The sequence below is a fragment of the Rattus norvegicus genome, chromosome 2 (genome assembly GCF_021556685.1).
Source record: "Rattus norvegicus strain SHRSP/BbbUtx chromosome 2, alternate assembly SHRSP_T2T, whole genome shotgun sequence".
Lineage (NCBI taxonomy): Eukaryota > Metazoa > Chordata > Mammalia > Rodentia > Muridae > Rattus > Rattus norvegicus.
This window is the reverse complement of record NC_141535.1, coordinates 56,674,481-56,699,716: the sequence shown is the minus strand read 5'-3', so window position 1 is coordinate 56,699,716 and position 25,236 is coordinate 56,674,481. Positions and strand designations below refer to the sequence as shown.

The 25,236-nt window shown below is 39.6% G+C and overlaps 1 long non-coding RNA gene across 14 annotated transcripts in view; it reads right to left on the bottom strand.

The window, feature by feature from the left end:
• Positions 1-25,236, bottom strand: part of LOC147996101 (LINE-1 retrotransposable element ORF1 protein-like) — a 127,623-nt gene that overhangs the window by 85,592 nt on the left and 16,795 nt on the right. The window contains exon 2 of one of the 14 annotated variants that reach the window (XR_015674136.1): positions 13,092-18,047. The exons of 12 other annotated variants lie outside the window; for them this stretch is intronic. This is a non-coding gene — a long non-coding RNA (LINE-1 retrotransposable element ORF1 protein-like). Of the gene's footprint in view, positions 1-13,091; positions 18,048-25,236 lie in introns of those variants that run through there. One more of the 14 variants, XR_015674137.1, reaches the window with a different exon arrangement.

Here is a 25,236-nt window from a genome sequence, read left to right as displayed (position 1 = left end):
GCGATCTACATCCGGCTCCTGTCGGTCTGCACTTCTTTGCTTCATCCATCTTGTCTAATTGGATGGCTGTATATGTATGGGCCATGTGTGGGGCAGGCTCTGAATGGGTGTTTCTTCAGTCTCTGTTTTAATCTTTGCCTCTCTATTCCCTGCCAAGGGTATTCTTGTTCCCGTTTTAAAGAAGGAGTGAAGCATTCACATTTTGATCATCCGTCTTGAGTTTCATTTGTTCTAGGCATCTAGGGTAATTCAAGCATTTGGGCTAATAGCCACTTATCAATGAGTGCATACCATGTGTGCTTACCATGTGTGCTTTTCTGTGATTGGGTTGCCTCACTCAGGATGATATTTTCCAGTTCCAATCATTTGCCTACGAATTTCATAAAGTCATTGTTTTTGATAGCTGAGTAATATTCCATTGTGTAGATGTACCACATTTTCTGTATCCATTCCTCTGTTGAAGGGCATCTGGGTTCTTTCCAGCTTCTGGCTATTATAAATAAGGCTGCGATGAACATAGTGGAGCACGTGTCTTTTTTATATGTTGGGGCATCTCTTGGGTATATGCCCAAGAGAGGTATAGCTGGATCCTCAGGCAGTTCAATGTCCAATTTTCTGAGGAACCTCCAGACTGATTTCCAGAATGGTTTTACCAGTCTGCAATCCCACCAACAATGGAGGAGTGTTCCTCTTTCTCTGCATCCTCGCCAGCATCTGCTGTCACCTGAGTTTTTGATCTTAGCCATTCTCACTGGTGTGAGGTGAAATCTCAGGGTTGTTTTGATTTGCATTTCCCTTATGACTAAAGATGTTGAACATTTCTTTAGGTGTTTCTCAGCCATTCGGCATTCCTCAGCTGTGAATTCTTTGTTTAGTTCTGAACCCCATTTTTTAATAGGGTTATTTGTCTCCCTGCGGTCTAACTTCTTGAGTTCTTTGTATATTTAGGATATAAGGCCTCTATCTGTTGTAGGATTGGTAAAGCTCTTTTCCCAATCTGTTGGTTGCCGTTTTGTCCTAACCACAGTGTCCTTTGCCTTACAGAAGCTTTGCAGTTTTATGAGATCCCATTTGTCGATTCTTGATCTTAGAGCATAAGCCATTGGTGTTTTGTTCAGGAAATTTTTTCCAGTGCCCATGTGTTCGAGATGCTGCCCTAGTTTTTCTTCTATTAGTTTGAGTGTATCTGGTTTGATGTGGAGGTCCTTGATCCACTTGGACTTAAGCTTTGTACAGGGTGATAAGGATGGATCGATCTGCATTCTTCTACATGTTGACCTCCAGTTGAACCAGCACCATTTGCTGAAAATGCTATCTTTTTTCCATTTGATGGTTTTGGCTCCTTTGTCAAAAATCAAGTGCCCATAGGTGTGTGGGTTCATTTCTGGGTCTTCAATTCTGTTCCATTGGTCTATCTGTCTGTCTCTGTACCAATACCATGCAGTTTTTATCACCATTGCTCTGTAATACTGCTTGAGTTCAGGGATAGTGATTCTCCCTGAAGTCCTTTTATTGTTGAGGATAGCTTTAGCTATCCTGGGTTTTTGTTATTCCAGATGAATTTGCAAATTGTTCTGTCTAACTATTTGAAGAATTGGATTGGTATTTTGATGGGGATTGCATTGAATCTGTAGATCGCTTTTGGTAAAATGGCCATTTTTACTATATTAATCCTGCCAAACCATGAGCATGGGAGATCTTACCTTCTTCTGAGGTCTTCTTCAATTTCTTTCTTCAGAGTCTTGAAGTTCTTATTGTACTAATCTTTTACTTGCTTGGTTAAAGTCACACCGAGGTACTTTATATTATTTGCGTCTATTATGAAGGGTGTCATTTCCCTAATTTATTTCTTGGCTTGTTTCTCTTTTGTGTAGAGGAAGGCTACTGATTTATTTGAGTTAATTTTATACCCAGCCACTTTGCTGAAATTGTTTATCAGCTTTAGTAGTTCTCTGGTGGAACTTTTGGGATCACTTAAATAAACTATCATATCATCTGCAAATAGTGATATTTTGACTTCTTCTTTTCTGATCTGTATCCACTTGACCTCCTTTTGTTGTCTGATTGCTCTGGCTAGAACTTCAAGAACTATATGGAATAAGTAGGGAGAGAGTGGGCAGCCTTGTCTAGTCCCTGATTTTAGTGGGATTGCTTCAAGTTTCTCTCCACTTAGTTTAATGTTAGCAACTGGTTTGCTGTATATGGCTTTTACTATGTTTAGATATGGGCCTTGAATTCCTATTCTTTCCAGGACTTTCATTATGAAGGGGTGTTGAATTTTGTCAAATGCTTTCTCAGCATCTAATGAAATGATCATGTGGTTTTGTTCTTTCAGTTTGTTTATATAATGGATCACGTTAATGTTTTTCCGTATATTAAACCATTCCTGCATGCCTGGGTTGAAGCCTACTTGATCATGGTGGATGATTGTTTTGATGTGCTCTTGGATTCGGTTTGCCAGAATTTTATTGAGTATTTTTGCATCGATATTCATAAGGGAAATTGGTCTGAAGTTCTCTTCCTTTGTTGGGTCTTTGTGTGGTTTAGGTATAAGATTGTTGTGGCTTCATAGAAGGAATTCAGTAGTGCTCCATCTGTTTCAATTTTGTGGAATAGTTTGGACATTATTGGTATGAGGTCTTCTATGAAGCTCTGATAGAATTCTTCACTAAACCTGTCTGGACCTGGGCTCTTTTTGGTTGGGAGACCTTTAATGACTGCTTCTATTTCCTTAGGAGTTATGGGGTTGTTTAACGGGTTTATCTGTTCCTGGTTTAACTTTGGTACCTGGTATCTGTCTAGGAAATTGTCCATTTTCTGCAGATTTTCAAGTTTTGTTGAATATAGGCTTTTATAGTAATATCTGATGATTTTTTGAATTTCCTCTGAATCAGTAGTTATGTCTCCCTTTTCATTTCTGATTTTGTTAATTTGGAAACACTCTCTGTGTCCTCTCGTTAGTCTGGCTAAGGGTTTATCTATCTTGTTGATTTTCTCAAAGAACCAACTTTTGGTTCTGTTGATTCTTTCTATGGTCCTTTTTGTTTCTACTTGGTTGATTTCAGCTCTGAGTTTGATTATTTCCTGCCTTCTACTCCTCCTGGGTGTATTTGCTTCTTTTTGTTCTAGAGCTTTTAGGTGTGCTGTCAAGCTGCTGACATATGCTCTTTCCTGTTTCTTTCTGCAGGCACTCAGCGCTATGAGTTTTCCTCTTAGCACAGTTTTCATTGTGTCCCATAAGTTTGGGTATGTTGTACCTTCATTTTCATTAAATTCTAAAAAGTTTTTAATTTCTTTCTTTATTTCTTCCTTGACCAGGTTATCATTGAGTAGAGCATTGTTCAATTTCCAAGTATATGTGGGCATTCTTCCCTTATTGTTATTGAAGACCAGTTTTAGGCCGTGGTGGTCTGATAGCACGCATGAGATTATTTCTATCTTTCTGTATCTGTTGAGGCCCGTTTTTTGACCAATTATATGGTCAATTTTGGAGAAAATACCATGAGGAGCTGAGAAGAAGGTATATCCTTTTGCTTTAGGACAGAATGTTCTATAATTATCTGCTAAGTCCCTTTGGCTCATGACTTCTCTTAGTCTGTCTACGTCTCTGTTTAATTTCTGTTTCCATGATCTGTCCATTGATGAGAGTGGGGTGTTGAAATCTCCCACTATTATTGTGTGAGGTGCAATGTGTGTTTTGAGCTTTAGTAAGGTTTCTTTTTCATATGTAGGTGCCCTTGTATTTGGGGCATAGATATTTAGGATTGAGAGTTCATCTTGGTGGATTTTTCCTTTGATGAATATGAAGTGTCCTTCCTTATCTTTTTTGATGACTTTTAGTTGGAAATTGATTTTATTTGATATTAGAATGGCTACTTCAGCTTGCTTCTTCTGACCATTTGCTTGGAAAGTTGTTTTCCAGCCTTTCACTCTGAGGTAGTGTCTGTCTTTGTCTCTGAGGTGTGTTTCCTGTAGGCAGCAGAATGCAGGGTCCTTGTTGCGTATCCAGTTTGTTAATCTATGTCTTCTTATTGGGGAGTTGAGGCCATTGATGTTGAGAGATATTAAGGAATAGTGATTATTTCTTCCTGTTATATTCATATTTGGATGTGAGGTTATGTTTGTGTGCTTTTCTTCTCTTTGTTTTGTTGCCAAGAGGATTAGTTTCTTGCTTCTTCTAGGGTATAGCTTGCCTCCTTATGTTGGGCTATACCACTTATTATCCTTTGTAGTGCTGGATTTGTAGAAAGATATTGTGTAAATTTTGTTTTGTCGTGGAATATCTTGGTTTCTCCATCTATGTTAATTGAGAGTTTTGCAGGATACAGTAACCTGGGCTGGCATTTGTGTTCTCTTAGGGTCTGTATGACATCAGTCCAGGATCTTCTGGCCTTCATAGTTTCTGGCGAAAAGTCTGGTGTGATTCTGATAGGGCTGCCTTTATATGTTACTTGACCTTTTTCCCTTACTGCTTTTAATATTCTTTCTTTATTTTGTGTGTTTGGTATTTTGACTATTATGTGACGGGAGGTGTTTCTTTTCTGGTCCAATCTATTTAGAGTTCTGTAGGCTTCTTGTATACCTATGGGTATCTCTTTTTTTAGGTTAGGGAAGTTTTCTTCTATGATTTTGTTGAAGATATTTACTGGTTCTTTGAGCTGGGAGTCTTCACTCTCTTCTATACCTATTATCCTTAGGTTTGATCTTCTCATTGAGTCCTGGATTTCCTGTATGTTTTGGACCAGTAGCTTTTTCTGCTTTACATTATCTTTGACAGTTGAGTCAATGATTTCTATGGAATCTTCTGCTCCTGAGATTCTCTCTTGTATTCTGTTGGTAAAGCTTGTATCTATAGCTCCTTGTCTCTTCTTTTGGTTTTCTATATCCAGGGTTGTTTCCATGTGTTCTTTCTTGATTGCTTCTATTTCCATTTTTAATTCCTTCAACTGTTTGATTGTGTTTTCCTGGAATTCTTTCAGGGATTTTTGTGACTCCTCTCTATGGGCTTCTACTTGTTTATTTATGATTTCCTGGAATTCTTTCAGGGATTTTTGCGATTCCTCTCTGTAGGCTTCTACTTGTTCTCTAAGGGAGTTCTTCACATCTTTCTTGAAGTCCTCCAGCATCATGATCAAATATGATTTTGAAACTACATCTTGCTTTTGTGGTGTGTTTGGATATTCCATGTTTGTTTTGATGGGAAAATTGGGCTCTGATGGTGCCATGTAGTCTTGGTTTCTGTTGCTTGAGTTCCTGTGCTTGCCTCTCGCCATCAGATTATCTCTGGTGTTACTTTGTTCTGCTATTTCTGACAGTGGTTAGACTGTCCTATAAGCCTGTGTGTCAGGAGTGCTGTAGACCTGTTTTCCTTCAGCCTGTTATGGGGAGAGAGTGTTCTGCTTTCGGGCGTGTAGTTTTTCCTCTCTACAGGTCTTCAGCTGTTCCTGTGGGCCTGTGGCTTGAGTTCACCAGGCAGGTCACTTGCAGCAGAAAAGTTGGTCTTACCTGTGGTCCCAAGGCTCAAGTTTGCTCGCGGGGTGCTGCCCACGAGCTCTCTGCTGCGGCAGCAACCAGGAAGATCTGCGCCGCCCTTCCGGGAGCTTCAGTGTACCAGGGTTCCAGATGGCATTTGGTGTTTTCCTCTGGAATCAGTAATGTGTGCAGAGTGCAGTCTCTTCTGGTTTCCCAGGCGTGTCTGCCTCTCTGAAGATTTAGCTCTCCCTCCCACGGGATTTGGGTGCAGAGAACTGTTTATCCAGTCTGTTCCTTCAGGTTCCGGCGGTGTCTCAGGCGCAGGGGTCCTGCTGCTCCTGGGCCCTCCCCCACGGGAACCCAGAGGATATCCATGTATTCTTATAAAAGTTAATTATTTCAGGTTTGATGCAGTGTGATGTACAGTGGTCTCATTTCATCCTTCCACATGTGCTTGTCAGTTTTCCTAGAACCATTTGTTTAAGATCATGTTTTTTCTCCAATGCATAGGCTTTCTTTGTTTGTCTGTTTGCTTGGGTTTGTTGGTTGGTTGGTTGTGGCTCAGTGGACCATGCCACCAGACAGAAAACCTGGTAAGGTGAGCTGCTTTAGGAACACCAGCAATTCTCATAATTGAGAACAGTAAATTTACTCCTGACTAGGTTCCTGTCGGGAACAGCTGACCTCGACATCCCAATGAGAGGATGGTAACAAGCAGTTACATAGGGACAGCAGTTGATGTCCTTCCACATGCGGATGAGGCATCCCTAACCTCTAAGACCAAGCCAGTAGAAAGCATCTGTTTCTAGATCCCAACCCACTCCCAAATGTTTGTAAAGTCCTATCCACAAGAAACAAAGTACACAAGTTATTTCACCAAAGATCATCTGAGTATTCCTGTCATATTGAGCTGTAACACTCCAGGAAAGATTCTTCTCTCCGGAAGCTTTCATCGCCTCTGGATGACCCAACCAGGTGGATGCCCAAGCCTGACCTCAGTCACTTCCTTGCATCTCACTCCCTGCCACCAACTCCTGGACAGCGATAACCACAGAAAAGGCGCAGCAGCCTGCCTTGCTTCAGCTTCCTGTCTGAACTATAACGTTTTGGCTGCTGCATCCAGGTCAGTGGGCTCCATGGATCCCCGCAGACAGTGCCAGTATGCAGACCGGCAGTTGTTTGGTTATTTTTGTTGTTGTTTCCCAATTTGTCAAATATCAGATGACAGCAGTTATGAGTAGTTTCCTTTTTTTTCCACTAATATTCATGTCCGGTTTTGTGCCAGTACCATATTGTTTTATTTCTGTAGCGTTATAATGTATCTTAAGGTACAGTATAGCAATCACACCAGTATTTTTCTTTTTAATCAAATTGTTTTGGTTGTTCAGAATATTTTCTGGTTCCATATAAATTTTAGGATGATTTTTTTTCTATTTCTGAGAAGAAGGTTGTTGACATTTATTGATGATGGTTGTGAATCTCTAAATTGGCTTTGGAAGGAGAATAATTTTTACAGCATTCATTTTACCTATCAGTGAATATAGGTTTCTTTAATTTTCAATATCTTTATCAATCTTTTTCTTCATGACTTTCAACTTTTGAAAGCGGACCTTTCTCTTCCTTAGTTAGGTTTATTACTAACTAAGGAATATTTTATTGTTTTTTTCCCTCTTCAGCATTTTATTTAGCTTTTTATTATCTTGTTTTCAAGAGGATATCCATATTTTCTCAATAGAGGCTGCACATTTTTCTTGACTATTTCTTTTTTTTTTCTACAAGAAAAGATATTCCTTATTGTCTTATCTCAGAAAATGACCTGCATCCACCCAGATTTATAACTTTCAAACATTATAGTCATTCTGAATTATTCAGAGTCCTCTTACTCACATTCAGTCTACCTCTAAGACTCATAAATTGTGTCTTTCACGTGTGTCTAGAATCCATTCCACCATTACACAGTCCAAATTACCACCATCTTTGGCCTTAGTTATTGAAATGTACTCTTTCTTTTTTTCTCTCTTTTTTTTTTTTATTAACTTGAGTATTTCTTATATACATTTCGAGTGTTATTCCCTTTCCCGGTTTCCGGGCAAACATCCCCCTCCCCCCTCCCCTTCCTTATGGGTGTTCCCCTCCCAACCCTCCCCCCATTGCCTTCCCTCCACCCACTGGGGGTTCAGTCTTAGCAGGACCCAGGGCTTCCCCTTCCACTGGTGCTCTTACTAGGATATTCATTGCTACCTATGGGGTCAGAGTCCAGGGTCAGTCCATGTATATAGTCTTTAGGTAGTGGCTTAGTCCCTGGAAGCTCTGGTTGCTTGGCATTGTTGTACTTTTGGGGTCTCGAGCCCCTTCAACTCTTCCAGTTCTTTCTCTGATTCCTTCAATAGGGGACCTATTCTCAGTTCAGTGGTTTGCTGCTGGCATTCGCCTCTATATTTGCTGTATTCTGGCTGTGTCTCTCAGGAGCGATCTACATCCGGCTCCTGTCGGTCTGCACTTCTTTGCTTCATCCATCTTGTCCAATTGGGTGGCTGTATATGTATGGGCCACATGTGAGGCAGGCTCTGAATGGGTGTTCCTTCAGTCTCTGTTTTAATCTTTGCCTCTCCCTTCCCTGCCAAGGGTATTCTTTTTCCTCATTTAAAGAAGGAGTGAAGCATTCACATTTTGATCATCCGTCTTGAGTTTCGTTTGTTCTAGGGATCTAGGGTAATTCAAGCATTTGGGCTAATAGCCACTTATCAATGAGTGCATACCATGTATGTCTTTCTGTGATTGGGTTAGCTCACTCAGGATGATATTTTCCAGTTCCAACCATTTGCCTACGAATTTCATAAACTCGTTGTTTTTGATAGCTGAGTAATATTCCATTGTGTAGATGTACCACATTTTCTGTATCCATTCCTCTGTTGAAGGGCATCTGGGTTCTTTCCATTTTCTGGCTATTATAAATAAGGCTGCGATGAACATAGTGGAGCACGTGTCTCTTTTATATGTTGAGGCATCTTTTGGGTATATGCCCAAGAGAGGTATAGCTGGATCCTCAGGCAGTTCAATGTCCAATTTTCTGAGGAACCTCCAGACTGATTTCCAGAATGGTTTTACCAGTCTGCAATCCCACCAACAATGGAGGAGTGTTCCTCTTTCTCCACATCCTCGCCAGCATCTGCTGTCACCTGAGTTTTTGATCTTAGCCAATCGCACTGGTGTGAGGTGAAATCTCAGGGTTGTTTTGATTTGCATTTCCCTTATGACTAAAGATGTTGAACATTTCTTTAGGTGTTTCTCAGCCATTCGGCATTCCTCAGCTGTGAATTCTTTGTTTAGCTCTGAACCCCATTTTTTAATAGGGTTATTTGTTTCCCTGCGGTCTAACTTCTTGAGTTCTTTGTATATTTTGGATATAAGGCCTCTATCTGTTGTAGGATTGGTAAAGATCTTTTCCCAATCTGTTGGTTGCCGTTTTGTCCTAACCACAGTGTCCTTTGCCTTACAGAAGCTTTGCAGTTTTATGAGATCCCATTTGTCGATTCTTGATCTTAGAGCATGAGCCATTGGTGTTTTGTTCAGGAAATTTTTTCCAGTGCCCATGTGTTCCAGATGCTTCCCTAGTTTTTCTTCTATTAGTTTGAGTGTGTCTGGTTTGATGTGGAGGTCCTTGATCCACTTGGACTTAAGCTTTGTACAGGGTGATAAGCATGGATCGATCTGCATTCTTCTACATGTTGCCCTCCAGTTGAACCAGCACCATTTGCTGAAAATGCTATCTTTTTTCCATTGGATGGTTTTGGCTCCTTTGTCAAAAATCAAGTGACCATAGGTGTGTGGGTTCATTTCTGGGTCTTCAATTCTATTCCATTGGTCTATCTGTCTGTCTCTGTACCAATACCATGCAGTTTTTATCACCATTGCTCTGTAATACTGTTTGAGTTCAGGGATAGTGATTCCCCCTGAAGTCCTTTTATTGTTGAGGATAGCTTTAGCTATCCTGGGTTTTTTGTTATTCCAGATGAATTTGCAAATTGTTCTGTCTAACTCTTTAAAGAATTGGATTGGTATTTTGATGGGGATTGCATTGAATCTGTAGATTGCTTTTGGTAAAATGGCCATTTTTACTATATTAATCCTGCCAATCCATGAGCATGGGAGATCTTTCCATCTTCTGAGGTCTTCTTCAATTTCTTTCTTCAGTGTCTTGAAGTTCTTATTGTACAGATCTTTTACTTGCTTGGTTAAAGTCACACCGAGGTACTTTATATTATTTGGGTCTATTATGAAGGGTGTCGTTTCCCTAATTTCTTTCTCGGCTTGTTTCTCTTTTGTATAGAGGAAGGCAACTGATTTATTTGAGTTAATTTTATACCCAGCCACTTTGCTGAAGTTGTTTATCAGCTTTAGTAGTTCTCTGGTGGAACTTTTGGGATCACTTAAATATACTATCATGTCATCTGCAAATAGTGATATTTTGACCTCTTCTTTTCCGATCTGTATCCCTTTGATCTCCTTTTGTTGTCTGATTGCTCTGGCTAGAACTTCAAGAACTATATTGAATAAGTAGGGAGAGAGTGGGCAGCCTTGTCTAGTCCCTGATTTTAGTGGGATTGCTTCAAGTTTCTCTCCATTTAGTTTAATGTTAGCAACTGGTTTGCTGTATATGGCTTTTACTATGTTTAGGTATGGGCCTTGAATTCCTATTCTTTCCAGGACTTTTATCATGAAGGGGTGTTGAATTTTGTCAAATGCTTTCTCAGCATCTAATGAAATGATCATGTGGTTCTGTTCTTTCAGTTTGTTTATATGATGGATCACGTTGATGGTTTTCCGTATATTAAACCATCCCTGCATGCCTGGGATGAAGCCTACTTGATCATGGTGGATGATTGTTTTGATGTGCTCTTGAATTCGGTTTGCCAGGATTTTATTGAGTATTTTTGCGTCGATATTCATAAGGGAAATTGGTCTGAAGTTCTCTTTCTTTGTTGTGTCTTTGTGTGGTTTAGGTATAAGAGTAATTGTGGCTTCGTAGAAGGAATTCGGTAGGGCTCCATCTGTTTCAATTTTGTGGAATAGTTTGGATAATATTGGTATGAGGTCTTCTATGAAGGTTTGATAGAATTCTGCACTAAACCCGTCTGGACCTGGGCTCTTTTTGGTTGGGAGACCTTTAATGACTGCTTCTATTTCCTTAGGAGTTATGGGGTTGTTTAACTGGTTTATCTGTTCCTGATTTAACGTCGATACCTGGTATCTGTCTAGGAAATTGTCCATTTCCTGAAGATTTTCTTTTTTTTTTTTTTTTTTTTTATTAACTTGAGTATTTCTTATATACATTTCGAGTGTTATTCCCTTTCCCGGTTTCCGGGCAAACATCCCCCTCCCCCCTCCCCTTCCTTATGGGTGTTCCCCTCCCAACCCTCCCCCCATTGCCGCCCTCCCCCCATAGACTAGTTCACTGTGGGTTCAGTCTTAGCAGGACCCAGGGCTTCCCCTTCCACTGGTGCTCTTACTAGGATATTCATTGCTACCTATGGGGTCAGAGTCCAGGGTCAGTCCATGTATAGTCTTTAGGTAGTGGCTTAGTCCCTGGAAGCTCTGGTTGCTTGGCATTGTTGTACTTTTGGGGTCTCGAGCCCCTTCAAGCTCTTCCAGTTCTTTCTCTGATTCCTTCAATAGGGGACCTATTCTCAGTTCAGTGGTTTGCTGCTGGCATTCGCCTCTATATTTGCTGTATTCTGGCTGTGTCTCTCAGGAGCGATCTACATCCGGCTCCTGTCGGTCTGCACTTCTTTGCTTCATCCATCTTGTCTAATTGGGTGGCTGTATATGTATGGGCCACATGTGGGGCAGGCTCTGAATGGGTGTTCCTTCAGTCTCTGTTTTAATCTTTGCCTCTCCCTTCCCTGCCAAGGGTATTCTTTTTCCTCATTTAAAGAAGGAGTGAAGCATTCACATTTTGATCATCCGTCTTGAGTTTCCTTTGTTCTAGGGATCTAGGGTAATTCAAGCATTTGGGCTAATAGCCACTTATCAATGAGTGCATACCATGTATGTCTTTCTGTGAGTGGGTTAGCTCACTCAGGATGATATTTTCCAGTTCCAACCATTTGCCTACGAATTTCATAAACTCGTTGTTTTTGATAGCTGAGTAATATTCCATTGTGTAGATGTACCACATTTTCTGTATCCATTCCTCTGTTGAAGGGCATCTGGGTTCTTTCCAGCTTCTGGCTATTATAAATAAGGCTGCAATGAACATAGTGGAGCACGTGTCTCTTTTATATGTTGAGGCATCTTTTGGGTATATGCCCAAGAGAGGTATAGCTGGATCATCAGGCAGTTCAATGTCCAATTTTCTGAGGAACCTCCAGACTGATTTCCAGAATGGTTTTACCAGTCTGCAATCCCACCAACAATGGAGGAGTGTTCCTCTTTCTCCACATCCTCGCCAGCATCTGCTGTCACCTGAGTTTTTGATCTTAGCCAATCGCACTGGTGTGAGGTGAAATCTCAGGGTTGTTTTGATTTGCATTTCCCTTATGACTAAAGATGTTGAACATTTCTTTAGGTGTTTCTCAGCCATTCGGCATTCCTCAGCTGTGAATTCTTTGTTTAGCTCTGAACCCCATTTTTTAATAGGGTTATTTGTTTCCCTGCGGTCTAACTTCTTGAGTTCTTTGTATATTTTGGAAATAAGGCCTCTATCTGTTGTAGGATTGGTAAAGATCTTTTCCCAATCTGTTGGTTGCCGTTTTGTCCTAACCACAGTGTCCTTTGCCTTACAGAAGCTTTGCAGTTTTATGAGATCCCATTTGTCGATTCTTGATCTTAGAGCATAAGCCATTGGTGTTTTGTTCAGGAAATTTTTTTCCAGTGCCCATGTGTTCCAGATGCTTCCCTAGTTTTTCTTCTATTAGTTTGAGTGTGTCTGGTTTGATGTGGAGGTCCTTGATCCACTTGGACTTAAGCTTTGTACAGGGTGATAAGGATGGATCGATCTGCATTCTTCTACATGTTGCCCTCCAGTTGAACCAGCACCATTTGCTGAAAATGCTATCTTTTTTCCATTGGATGGTTTTGGCTCCTTTGTCAAAAATCAAGTGACCATAGGTGTGTGGGTTCATTTCTGGGTCTTCAATTCTATTCCATTGGTCTATCTGTCTGTCTCTGTACCAATACCATGCAGTTTTTATCACTATTGCTCTGTAATACTGCTTGAGTTCAGGGATAGTGATTCCCCCTGAAGTCCTTTTATTGTTGAGGATAGCTTTAGCTATCCTGGGTTTTTTGTTATTCCAGATGAATTTGCAAATTGTTCTGTCTAACTCTTTGAAGAATTGGATTGGTATTTTGATGGGGATTGCATTGAATCTGTAGATTGCTTTCGGTAAAATGGCCATTTTTACCATATTAATCCTGCCAATCCATGAGCATGGGAGATCTTTCCATCTTCTGAGGTCTTCTTCAATTTCTTTCTTCAGTGTCTTGAAGTTCTTATTGTACAGATCTTTTACTTGCTTGGTTAAAGTCACACCGAGGTACTTTATATTATTTGGGTCTATTATGAAGGGTGTCGTTTCCCTAATTTCTTTCTCGGCTTGTTTCTCTTTTTTATAGAGGAAGGCAACTGATTTATTTGAGTTAATTTTATACCCAGCCACTTTGCTGAAGTTGTTTATCAGCTTTAGTAGTTCTCTGGTGGAACTTTTGGGATCACTTAAATATACTATCATGTCATCTGCAAATAGTGATATTTTGACCTCTTCTTTTCCGATCTGTATCCCTTTGATCTCCTTTTGTTGTCTGATTGCTCTGGCTAGAACTTCAAGAACTATATTGAATAAGTAGGGAGAGAGTGGGCAGCCTTGTCTAGTCCCTGATTTTAGTGGGATTGCTTCAAGTTTCTCTCCATTTAGTTTAATGTTAGCAACTGGTTTGCTGTATATGGCTTTTACTATGTTTAGGTATGGGCCTTGAATTCCTATTCTTTCCAGGACTTTTATCATGAAGGGGTGTTGAATTTTGTCAAATGCTTTCTCAGCATCTAATGAAATGATCATGTGGTTCTGTTCTTTCAGTTTGTTTATATAATGGATCACGTTGATGGTTTTCCGTATATTAAACCATCCCTGCATGCCTGGGATGAAGCCTACTTGATCATGGTGGATGATTGTTTTGATGTGCTCTTGAATTCGGTTTGCCAGAATTTTATTGAGTATTTTTGCGTCGATATTCATAAGGGAAATTGGTCTGAAGTTCTCTTTCTTTGTTGTGTCTTTGTGTGGTTTAGGTATAAGAGTAATTGTGGCTTCATAGAAGGAATTCGGTAGGGCTCCATCTGTTTCAATTTTGTGGAATAGTTTGGATAATATTGGTATGAGGTCTTCTATGAAGGTTTGATAGAATTCTGCACTAAACCCGTCTGGACCTGGGCTCTTTTTGGTTGGGAGACCTTTAATGACTGCTTCTATTTCCTTAGGAGTTATGTGGTTGTTTAACTGGTTTATCTGTTCCTGATTTAACTTCGATACGTGGTATCTGTCTAGGAAATTGTCTATTTCCTGAAGATTTTCAAATTTTGTTGAATATAGGTTTTTATAGTAAGATCTGATGATTTTTTGAATTTCCTCCGAATCTGTAGTTATGTCTCCCTTTTCATTTCTGATTTTGTTAATTTGGACACACTCTCTGTGTCCTCTCGTTAGTCTGGCTAAGGGTTTATCTATCTTGTTGATTTTCTCAAAGAACCAACTTTTGGTTCTGTTGATTCTTTCTATGGTCCTTTTTGTTTCTACTTGGTTGATTTCAGCTCTGAGTTTGATTATTTCCTGCCTTCTACTCCTCCTGGGTGTATTTGCTTCTTTTTGTTCTAGAGCTTTTAGGTGTGCTGTCAAGCTGCTGACATATGCTCTTTCCTGTTTCTTTCTGCAGGCACTCAGCGCTATGAGTTTTCCTCTTAGCACAGCTTTCATTGTGTCCCATAAGTTTGAGTATGTTGTATCTTCATTTTCATTAAATTCTAAAAAGTTTTTAATTTCTTTCTTTATTTCTTTCTTGACCATGTTATCATTGAGTAGAGCATTGTTCAATTTCCACGTATATGTGGGCATTCTTCCCTTATTGTTATTGAAGACCAGTTTTAGGCCGTGGTGGTCCGATAGCACGCATGGGATTATTTCTATCTTTCTGTACCTGTTGAGGCCCGTTTTTTGAGCAATTATATGGTCAATTTTGGAGAAAGTACCATGAGGAGCTGAGAAGAAGGTATATCCTTTTGCTTTAGGATAGAATGTTCTATAAATATCCGTTAAGTCCATTTGGCTCATGACTTCTCTTAGTCTGTCTACATCACTGTTTAATTTCTGTTTCCATGATCTGTCCATTGATGAGAGTGGGGTGTTGAAATCTCCCACTATTATTGTGTGAGGTGCAATGTGTGTTTTGAGCTTTAGTAAGGTTTCTTTTACGTATGTAGGTGCCCTTGTATTTGGGGCATAGATATTTAGGATTGAGAGTTCATCTTGGTTGATTTTTCCTTTGATGAATATGAAGTGTCCTTCCTTATCTTTTTTGATGACTTTTAGTTGGAAATTGATTTTATTTGATATTAGAATGGCTACTCCAGCTTGCTTCTTCTGACCATTTGCTTGGAAAGTTGTTTTTCAGCCTTTCACTCTGAGGTAGTGTCTGTCTTTGTCTCTGAGGTGTGTTTCCTGTAGGCAGCAGAATGCAGGGTCCTCGTTGCGTATCCAGTTTGTTAATCTATGTCTTTTTATTGGGGAGTTGAGGCCATTGATATTGAGAGATATTAAGGAATAGTGATTATTGCTTCCCGTTATATTCATATTTGGATGTGAGGTTATGTTTGTGTGCTTTCATTCTCTTTGTTTTGTTGCCAAGACGATTAGTTTCTTGCTTCTTCTAGGGTATAGCTTGCCTCCTTATGTTGGGCTTTACCATTTATTATGCTTTGTAGTGCTGGATTTGTAGAAAGATATTGTGTAAATTTGGTTTTGTCATGGAATATCTTGGTTTCTCCATCTATGTTAATTGAGAGTTTTGCTGGATACAGTAACCTGGGCTGGCATTTGTGTTCTCTTAGGGTCTGTATAACATCAGTCCAGGATCTTCTGGCCTTCATAGTTTCTGGCGAGAAGTCTGGTGTGATTCTGATAGGTCTCCCTTTATATGTTACTTGACCTTTTTCCCTTACTGCTTTTAATATTCTTTCTTTATTTTGTGCGTTTGGTGTTTTGACAATTATGTGACGGGAGGTGTTTCTTTTCTGGTCCAATCTGTTTGGAGTTCTGTAGGCTTCTTGTATGCCTATGGGTATCTCTTTTTTTAGGTTAGGGAAGTTTTCTTCTATGATTTTGTTGAAGATATTTACTGGTCCTTTGAGCTGGTAGTCTTCACTCTCTTCTATACCTATTAACCTTAGGTTTGATCTTCTCATTGAGTCCTGGATTTCCTGTATGTTTTGGACCAGTAGCTTTTTCTGCTTTACATTATCTTTGACAGTTGAGTCAATGATTTCTATGGAATCTTCTGCTCCTGAGATTCTCTCTTCCATCTCTTGTATTCTGTTGGTGAAGCTTGTATCTACAGCTCCTTGTCTCTTCTTTTGGTTTTCTATATCCAGGATTGTTTCCATGTGTTCTTTCTTGATTGCTTCTATTTCCATTTTTAATTCCTTCAACTGTTTGATTGTGTTTTCCTGGAATTCTTTCAGGGATTTTTGCGATTCCTCTCTGTAGGCTTTTACTTGTTTATTAATGTTTTCCTGTGCTTCCCTAAGTGTGTTCATGTCTTTCTTGAAGTCCTCCAGCATCATGATCAAATATGATTTTGAAACTAGATCTTGCTTTTCTGGTGTGTTTGGATATTCCATGTTTGTTTTGGTGGGAGAATTGGGCTCCGATGATGGCATGTAGTCTTGGTTTCTGTTGCTTGGGTTCCTGCGCTTGCCTCTCGCCATCAGATTATCTCTAGTGTTACTTTGTTCTGCTATTTCTGACAGTGGCTAGACTGTCCTATAAGCCTGTGTGTCAGGAGTGCTGTAGACCTGTTTTCCTCTCTTTCAGTCAGTTATGGGGACAGAGTGTTCTGCTTTCGGGCGTGTAGTTTTTCCTCTCTACAGGTCTTCAGCTGTTCCTGTGGGCCTGTGGCTTGAGTTCACCAGGCAGGTCACTTGCAGCAGAAAATTTGGTCTTACCTGTGGTCCCGAGGCTCAGGTTCGCTCGTGGGGTGCTGCCCAGGGGCTCTCTGCAGCGGCAGCAACCAGGAAGACCTGTGCCGCCCCTTCCGGGATCTTCAGTGCACCAGGGTTCCAGATGGTCTTTGGCTTTTTCCTCTGGCGTCCGAGATGTGTGTGCAGGGAGCAGTCTCTTCTGGTTTCCCAGGCTTGTCTGCCTCTCTGAAGGTTTAGCTCTCCCTCCCACGGGATTTGGGTGCAGAGAACTGTTTATCCGGTCTGTTTCCTTCAGGGTCTGGAGGTGTCTCTGGCAGGTGTCCTGCTGCTCCTGGGCCCTCCCCACCGGGAGCCCAGAGGCCTTATACAGTTTCCTCTTGGGCCAGGGATGAGGGCAGGGGTGAGCAGTGTTGGTGGTCTCTTCCCCTCTGCAGCCTCAGGAGTGCCCACCTGACCAGGCGGTTGGGTCTCTCTCTCACCGGGTCTGCTATTTTATTGTTTTTAATGCTATTGTGAATTAGAATTTTCTCTTTATTGCTGATTTGTTGTAGGTGTATAAAAAGGCTACTAATTTCTGTAAGTTGATTTTATACCCTACTGAAATTATATTTTATACCTTACTGAAATTGTGGATTGATTTTAGAAGTTTTCTGGTGCAAAATTTGAAATTTCTTATAATAAATGTCATATTATCTGAAAGAGGAGTAATTTGAATTCTTGCTTCATATTTCTATACTTTTAATTTCCTTCTCTTGTTCTATTGCTCCAGTTAGTGCTTCCAGCACTTCATTGCAGAGGAATAAGGATAGTGTGAAGATCCGTCTCTTCCTTGATTTAATGGTGACACATCAAGATCTTCTCTGTTTAGCATAATGTTGGATGTGGGCTTGTTATATGTAGCTCTTATTTTACTGATGATACATGTTCCCCCAAGTCCTACCATTCCTATGATTTGTATTATAAGCTTGTTGAATTTTTTCAGAGGCATTTTCAACTTGATATGTTCCTGTTTTTAGTTTACCAGTGTTTTATTTAGGAGTTTTCCATTTATATTCATCATAGATAAGGGATACTAGTTTGTTCTATGTATATTATTATTATTGTGTCTTTACCAAAGTTAGTCATTAGAGTTATACTGGCTTGACAGAACATATTTGGAAACGATTCTAATGTCTTCTCCTTCGTATTCACCTTCACCACCTTCTTCTTCTTTTTCTTCTTCTTCTTCTTCTTCTTCTTCTTCTTCTTCTTCTTCTTCTTCTTCTTCTTCTTCTTCTTCTTCTTCTTCTTCTTCTTCTCCTCCTCCTCCTCCTCCTCCTCCTCCTCCTCCTCCTCCTCCTCTTCCTCCTCCTGCTCTCCCTCCTCCTCCTTCTTCTTCTCTTTCCTTTGAATAATTTAAAAGAATATTGGTTGTATGAGAACAGAATCTATTTTCAACAAAATGGGAAAAGAAGTTAGGGGATACACTTATTTAAACAAACAAACAAACAAACAAACAAACATGCTGTTATACTGTGCCCAGAGGTTTTGTTGTGTTGTAAATTTTTCTCTTTTTATTGGATATTTTTTAATTACATTTCAAATGTTATCCTCTTTCCCAGTTTCCCATCCATAAACACCTTATCCCATCCCACCTTACCCTTATTCTATGAGGGTGTTCCCCATCCCCAACCACATGTCACTTCCTACCTGCCCAAACTGACATTCTCCTACACTGGAGATTCCAGACTTAGCAGGACCAAGGGCTTCTTCTCCCATTTGTGCCCAACAAAGTCATCCTCTGCTACATATGCAGCTGGAGCTATGGCTCTCCATATATAGTCTTTGCATAGTGTTTAGTCCCCAGGAGCTCTAGTTGGTTAGTATTGTTCTTATGGGATTACAAGCCTCTTGAGCTCCTTCAATGCTTTCTCTAACTCCTAAAATGGGGAGCCTGTTCAATAGTTTGCTGCTAGCATTTGCCTCTGTATTTATCATGCTCTGGCAGAGCCTCTCAGGAGACAGCTAGGTCAGGCACCTGTCAGCAAGTACTTCTTGGCATCAGCAATAGTGTCTGGGTTTTGTGGTAGGTATATGGGCTGGATTCTCAGGTGGAGCAGGATCCGAATGGACATTCCTTCAGTCTCTACTCCAAACTTTGTTTCCATATCTACTCCTATGAATATTTGTGTTCCCTCTTTTAAGAAGGACTGAAACACATTGGTCATCCTTCTTCATGAGTTTCATGTGTAGATTGAATCATGGGTAATTCGAGCATTAGGGCTAATATGGTCTTATCAGTGAGTGCATACCATGTATGATTTTTTGTGATTGGGTTACCTCACTCAGCATGTTATTTTGTAGTTCTGTCCATTTGCCTATGAATTTCATGAAGTCATTGTTTTTGATTGCTGAGTAGTACTCCATTGGGTAAATGTACCACATTTTCTGTACACATTCCTCTGTTGAAGGACATCTGGGTTTTATCCAGCTTCTGGCTATTATAAATAGGGCTGCTATGAACATAGTGGAGCATGTGTCTTTGTTGTATGTTGGAGCATCTTTTGGGTATATGCCCAGGAGAGGTATAGCTGGGTCCTCAGGTAGTGCAATGTCCAATTTTCTGAGGAACCTCCAGACTGATTTCCGGAATGGTTGGGCCAGTCTGCAATCCCACCAACAATGGAGGAGTGTTCTTCTTTCTCCACATCCACACCAGCATCTGTTGTAGCCTGTTTTTCATCTTAGCCATTCTGACTAGTGTGAGGTAGAATCTCAGGGTTGTTTTGATTTGCATTTCCCTGATGAGTAAGGATAGTGAATATTTCTTTAGGTACTTCTCAGCCATTCAATATTTTTCAGCTAAAAATTCTTTGTTTAGCTCTGTACCCCATTTTTAATAAGGTTATTGACTCTCTGAAGTCTAACTTCTTTCGTTCTTTATATGTTACATATTAGCCCTCTATCAGATATATGATTGGTAAAGATCTTTTTGCAATCTGTTCTTTACTGTTTTGTCTTAATGACAGTGACTTTTACCTTACAGAAGCTTTGCATTATATGAGATCCCATTTGTCTGTCAATTCTTGATCTTAGAGCATAAGCCATTGGTATTCTGTTCAGAAAACTTTCCCACATGGCCATATGTTTGAGGTTCCTCCCTAGTTTTTCATCCATTAGTTTGAGTGTACCTGGTTATATATGGAGGTACTTGATCCACTTGCATTTGAGCTTTGTACAGGGAAATAAGAATGGATAGATTTGCATTCTTCTTCATACTGACCTCCAGATGTACCAGCACCATTTGTTGAGAATGCTATCTTTTTCCCATTAGGTAGTTTTAGCTCCTTTGTTAAAGATCAAGTGACCATAGGTGTGTGGGTTCATTTCTGGGTCTTAAATTCTATTGCATCGATCTACCTGCGTGTCTCTGTACCAATACCATACAGTTTTTATGACTATTGCTCTGTAATACTGCTTGAGGTCAGGGATGGTGATTTCTGCAGTTCTTTTATTGTTGAGTATAGTTTTCGTTATTCTGGGTTTTTTGTTATTTCAAATGAATTTGAAAATTGTTTTTTCTAACTCTATGAAGAATTGAGTTGGAATTTTGATTGGGATTGCATTGAATCTGTAGATTGCTTTTGGCAAAATGGCCATTTTTACTATATTAATCCTGCCAATCCATGAGTGTGGGAGGCCTTTATCTTCTGAGATCTTCAGTTTCTTTCTTCAAAACTTGAAGTTCTTGTCATACAGATCTTTCACTTACTTGGTTAAAGTCATACTGAGGTATTTTATATTATTTGGGACTATTGTGAAGGGTATCACTTTCTTAATTTCTTTCTCAGTCTGTTTATCCTTTGAGTAAAGGAAAAGGCTACTGATTTGTTTGAGTTAATTTTATATCCAGCCACTTTGCTAAAGTTGTTTATCAGGCTTTGTAGTTCTCTGGTGAATCTTTTGGGGTCCCTTAAATATACTATCATATCACCAGCAAATAGTGGTATTTTGACTTCTTCCTTTCCAATTTGTATCTCTTTGACCTCCTTTTGTTGTCTGATTGCTCTGGCTAGGGTTTAGAATACTACTTTGAATAAGTAGGGAGAGAGTGGGCAGCCTTGACTAGTCCCTGATTTTAGTGGGATTGCTTCAAATTTCTCTCCATTTAGTTTGATGTTGGCTACTGGTTTGCTATATATTACTTTTACTATGTTTAGTTATGGTCCTTGGATTCCTGATCTTTCCAAGGCTTGTAACACGAAGGTGTATTGAATTTAGTCAAATGCTTTCTCAGAATCTAATGAGATGATCATGTGGGTGTTTTTTTTTTTTTTGGTTGTTGTTGTTGTTGTTGTTTTTAACCTTTGAGTTTGTTTAGATAGTGGATTATATTGATGGGTGGATGATTGTTTAATGTGTTCTTTGATTTGGTTTGTGAGAATTTTATTGAGTATTTCTGCCTCAATATTGAAAAGGGAAATTGGTCTGAAGTTCTCTTTTTTTTGTGGATCTTTGTGTGGTTAAGATATAAGCATAATTGGAACTTTATAGGAAGAATTGGATAGTGTTCCCTCTCTTTCTATTATGTGAAATAGTTTGGACAGGACTGGTATTAGGCAGTCTATGAAGGTCTGATAGAATTCTGCACTAAACCCATCTGGTCCTAGGCTGTTTTTGGTCAGGAGACTTTTAATAACTGCTTCTATTTCTTTAGGAGTTATGGGACTGTTTAGATAGTTTATCTGATCCTGATTTAACTTTGGTACCTGGTATCTGTCTAGGAAATTGTCCATTTCATCCAGATTTTCCAGTTTTGTTGAACATGGGCTTTTGTAGCATTATCTGATGATTTTTTGAATTACCTCAGATTCTGTTGTTATGTCTCCCTTTTCATTTCTGATTTTGTTACTTTGGATACACTCTCTGTGCCCTCTGGTTAGTGTGGCTAAGTGTTTTTCTATCTGTTTTTTTTCTCAAAGAACCAGCTCCTGTCTTTTTTAATTATTATTCATATAGCTCTTTTTTTCTACTTGGTTGATTTCATCTCTGAGTTTGATTATTCCCTGCCTTCTACTCCTCTTGGGTGTATTTGTCTTTTTTTGTTGTATAGACTTTTATGTGTTCTGTCAAGTTACTCTCTCCAGTTTCTTTATGGAGGCACTCAGAGCTGTAAGTTTTCCTCTTTGCACTGCTTTTGCTGTGTCCCATAAGTTTGGGTATGCTGTGCCCTCATCTTCCTTAAACTCTAAAAACCTTTAATGTCTTTATTTCTTCCTTGACCATATTATCATTGAGTAGAGTGTTGTTCATCTTCTATGTGTATGTGGGCTTTCTCTTGTTTTTGTTGTTATTGAAGACCAGCTTTAGTTCATGGTGACCTGATAGGATGCATGGGATTATTTCAATATTCTTGTATCTGTTGAGGCCTATTCTATGACTGATTATATAGTCAATTTTGGAGAAGGTACTTACCATGAGGTGCTGAGAAGAGGATATATTCTTTTAATTTAGGATGAAATGTTCTATAAATATCTGTTAAATCCATTTGGTTTATAACCTCTGTTAGTTTCACTGTGTCTTTGTTTAGTTCGTTTCCATGATCTGCCCATTGCTGAAAGTGGGATGTTGAAGACTCCCACTATTATTGTATGAGCTGCAATGTGTGCTTTGAGCTTTAGTAAGGTTTCTTTTATGAAAGTAGGTGCCCTTGCATTTGGAGCATAAATATTCAGGATTGAGAGTTCACCTTGGTAGATTTTTCCTGTGATGAATATAAAGTGTTCTTGCTTGCCTTTTGTGCAAACTTTTGGTTGAAAGTCAATTTTATTCCATACTAGAATGGCTACTCCAGCTTGTTTCTTGGGCAATTTGATTGGAAATTTTTTTCCCAGACTTTTAGTCTGAGGTACTATCTGTCTTTGTCACAGAGGTGTGTTTTCTGTATGCAGCAAAATGTTGGGTCCTCTTTATGTATTCCATCCCTTAGTCAATGTCTTTTTATTGGGGAATTGAGTCCATTAATGTTAAGAGATATTAAGGAATAGTGATTGTTGTTTCCTGACACTTTTGTTGTTGGAGGTAGAATTATGTTTGTGTGTCTCTCTTCTTTTGGGTTTGTTGCAAGAAGATTACTATCCTGCTTTTCTGAAGTGGTAGTTTCCCTCCTTGTGTTGGAGTTTTCCATCTATTATTCTTTGTAGGGCTGGATTTGTGGAAAGATATTGTGTAAATTCGGTTTTGTCATTGAGTATCTTAGATTCTTCTTCTATGCTAATTGAGAGTTTTGCTGAATATAGTAGCCTGGGCTGGCATTTGTGATCTTTTAGAGTCTGTTTGACATTTTCCCAGGATCTTCTGGCTTTCATAGTCTCTGGTGAGAAGTTTGGTGTAATTTTGATAGGTCTGCCTTCATATGTTACTTGACCATTTTCTTTTACTGTGTTTAATATTCTTTCTTTGTTTTGTGTATTTGGTGTTTTAACTATTCTGTAACAGGAGGGATGTCTTTTCTGGTCCAATCTATTTGGAGTTCTGTAGAATTCTTCTATGTTTATGGGCATCTCCTTTTTTAGGTTAGGGAAGTTTTCTAAAACTTGATTGAACATATTTACTGACCCTTTAAGTTTTGAGTCTTCACTCTCTTGTATACCTATTATCGTTAGGTTTGATCTTTTTATTGTGTCCTGGATTTCTTGGGTGTTTTGAGCTAGGAGCTTTTTGCGTTTTACGTTATTGTTGATGGTTGTGTCAATGTTCTCCATGGTATCTTGTGCCCCTGAGATTTTGTCTGTCTATCTCTTGTATTCTGTTGGTGATGCTTGCGTCTATGACTCCTGATCTCTTCCCTGGACTTTCTATCTCCGTGGTTGTCTCCCTTTGTGATTACTTTATTGTTCCTTTCTATTTTTAAATCCTGGGTAATTTTTCCTTAACCTGTTTGGTTATGTTTCCCTGTAATTCTTTAAGGGAGGTTTTGTATTTCTTTTTAAGATCTTCTACTTGTTTATCTGTGCTATCCTGTATTTCTTTAAGGGAATAATCTATGTCCTTTTTTTTCCTCCATCTTAATTAAATTGGGTATTTTTTTATTTACATTTTAAATGTTATTCCCTTTCCCCGGATTCCAGGCCAACATCTTCCAAACCCCTCCCTCTCCCCTTCTATATGGGTGTTTCCCTCGCCATCCTCCCCCCATTACTGCCCTCCCCCGAACAATCCCATTCACTGGGGGTCCAGCCTTGGCAGGACCAAGGGTTTCCCCTTCCACTGGTGCACCTACTAGGCTATTCATTGCTAACTATGAATTTGGAGTCCAGGGTCAGTCCGTGTATAGTCTTTGGGTAGTGGCTTAGTCCCTGGAAGCTCTGGTTGGTTGGCATTGTTGTTCATATGGGGTCTCAAGCCCCTTCAAGCTCTTTCAGTCCTTTCTCTGATTCCTTCAATGGGGGTCCCATTCTCAGTTCAGTGGTTGGCTGCTGGCATTCACCTCTGTATTTGCCATATTCTGGCTGTGTCTCTCAGGCGAGATCTACATCCAGCTCCTGTCAGCCTGTACTTCTTTGCTTCATCCATATTATCTAGTTTGGTGGCTGTATATATATATATATATATATATATATGGGTCACATATTGGGCAGGCTCTGAATGGGTGTTCCTTCAGACTCTATTCTAAACTTTGCCTCCCTATCCCCTCCCAAGGGTATTCTTGTTCCCCTTTTAAAGAAGAAGTGAAGCATTCACATTTTGATCATCCATCTTGAGTTTCATTTGTTCTAGGCATCTAGGGTAATTCAAGCATTTGGGCTAATAGCCACTTATCAATGAGTGCATACCATGTGTGTTTTTCTGTGATTGGGTTACCTCACTCAAGATGATATTTTCCAGTTCCAACCATTTGCCTATGAATTTCATAAAGTCATTGTTTTTGATAGCTGAGTAATATTCCATTGTGTAGATGCACCACATTTTCTGTATCCATTCTTCTGTTGAAGGGCATCTGGGTTCTTTCCAGCTTCTGGCTATTTTAAATAAGGCTGCGATGAACATAGTGGAGCACGTGTCTTTTTTATATGTTGGGGCATCTTTTGGGTATATGCCCAAGAGAGGTATAGCTGGATCCTCAGGCAGTTCAATGTCCAATTTTCTGAGGAACCTCCAGACTGATTTCCAGAATGGTTGTATCACTCTGCAATCCCACCAACAATGGAGGAGTGTTCCTCTTTCTCTGCATCCTAGCCAGCATCTGCTGTCACCTGAGTTTTTGATCTTAGCCATTCTCACTGGTGTGAGGTGAAATCTCAGGGGTGTTTTGATTTGCATTTCCCTTATGACTAAAGATGTTGAACATTTCTTTAGGTGTTTCTCAGCCATTCGGCATTCCTCAGCTGTGAATTCTTTGTTTAGTTCTGAACCCCATTTTTTAATAGGGTTATTTGTCTCCCTGCGGTCTAACTTCTTGAGTTCTTTGTATATTTTGGATATAAGGCCTCTATCTGTTGTAGGATTGGTAAAGATCTTTTCCCAATCTGTTGGTTGCCGTTTTGTCCTAACCACAGTGTCCTTTGCCTTACAGAAGCTTTGCAGTTTTATTA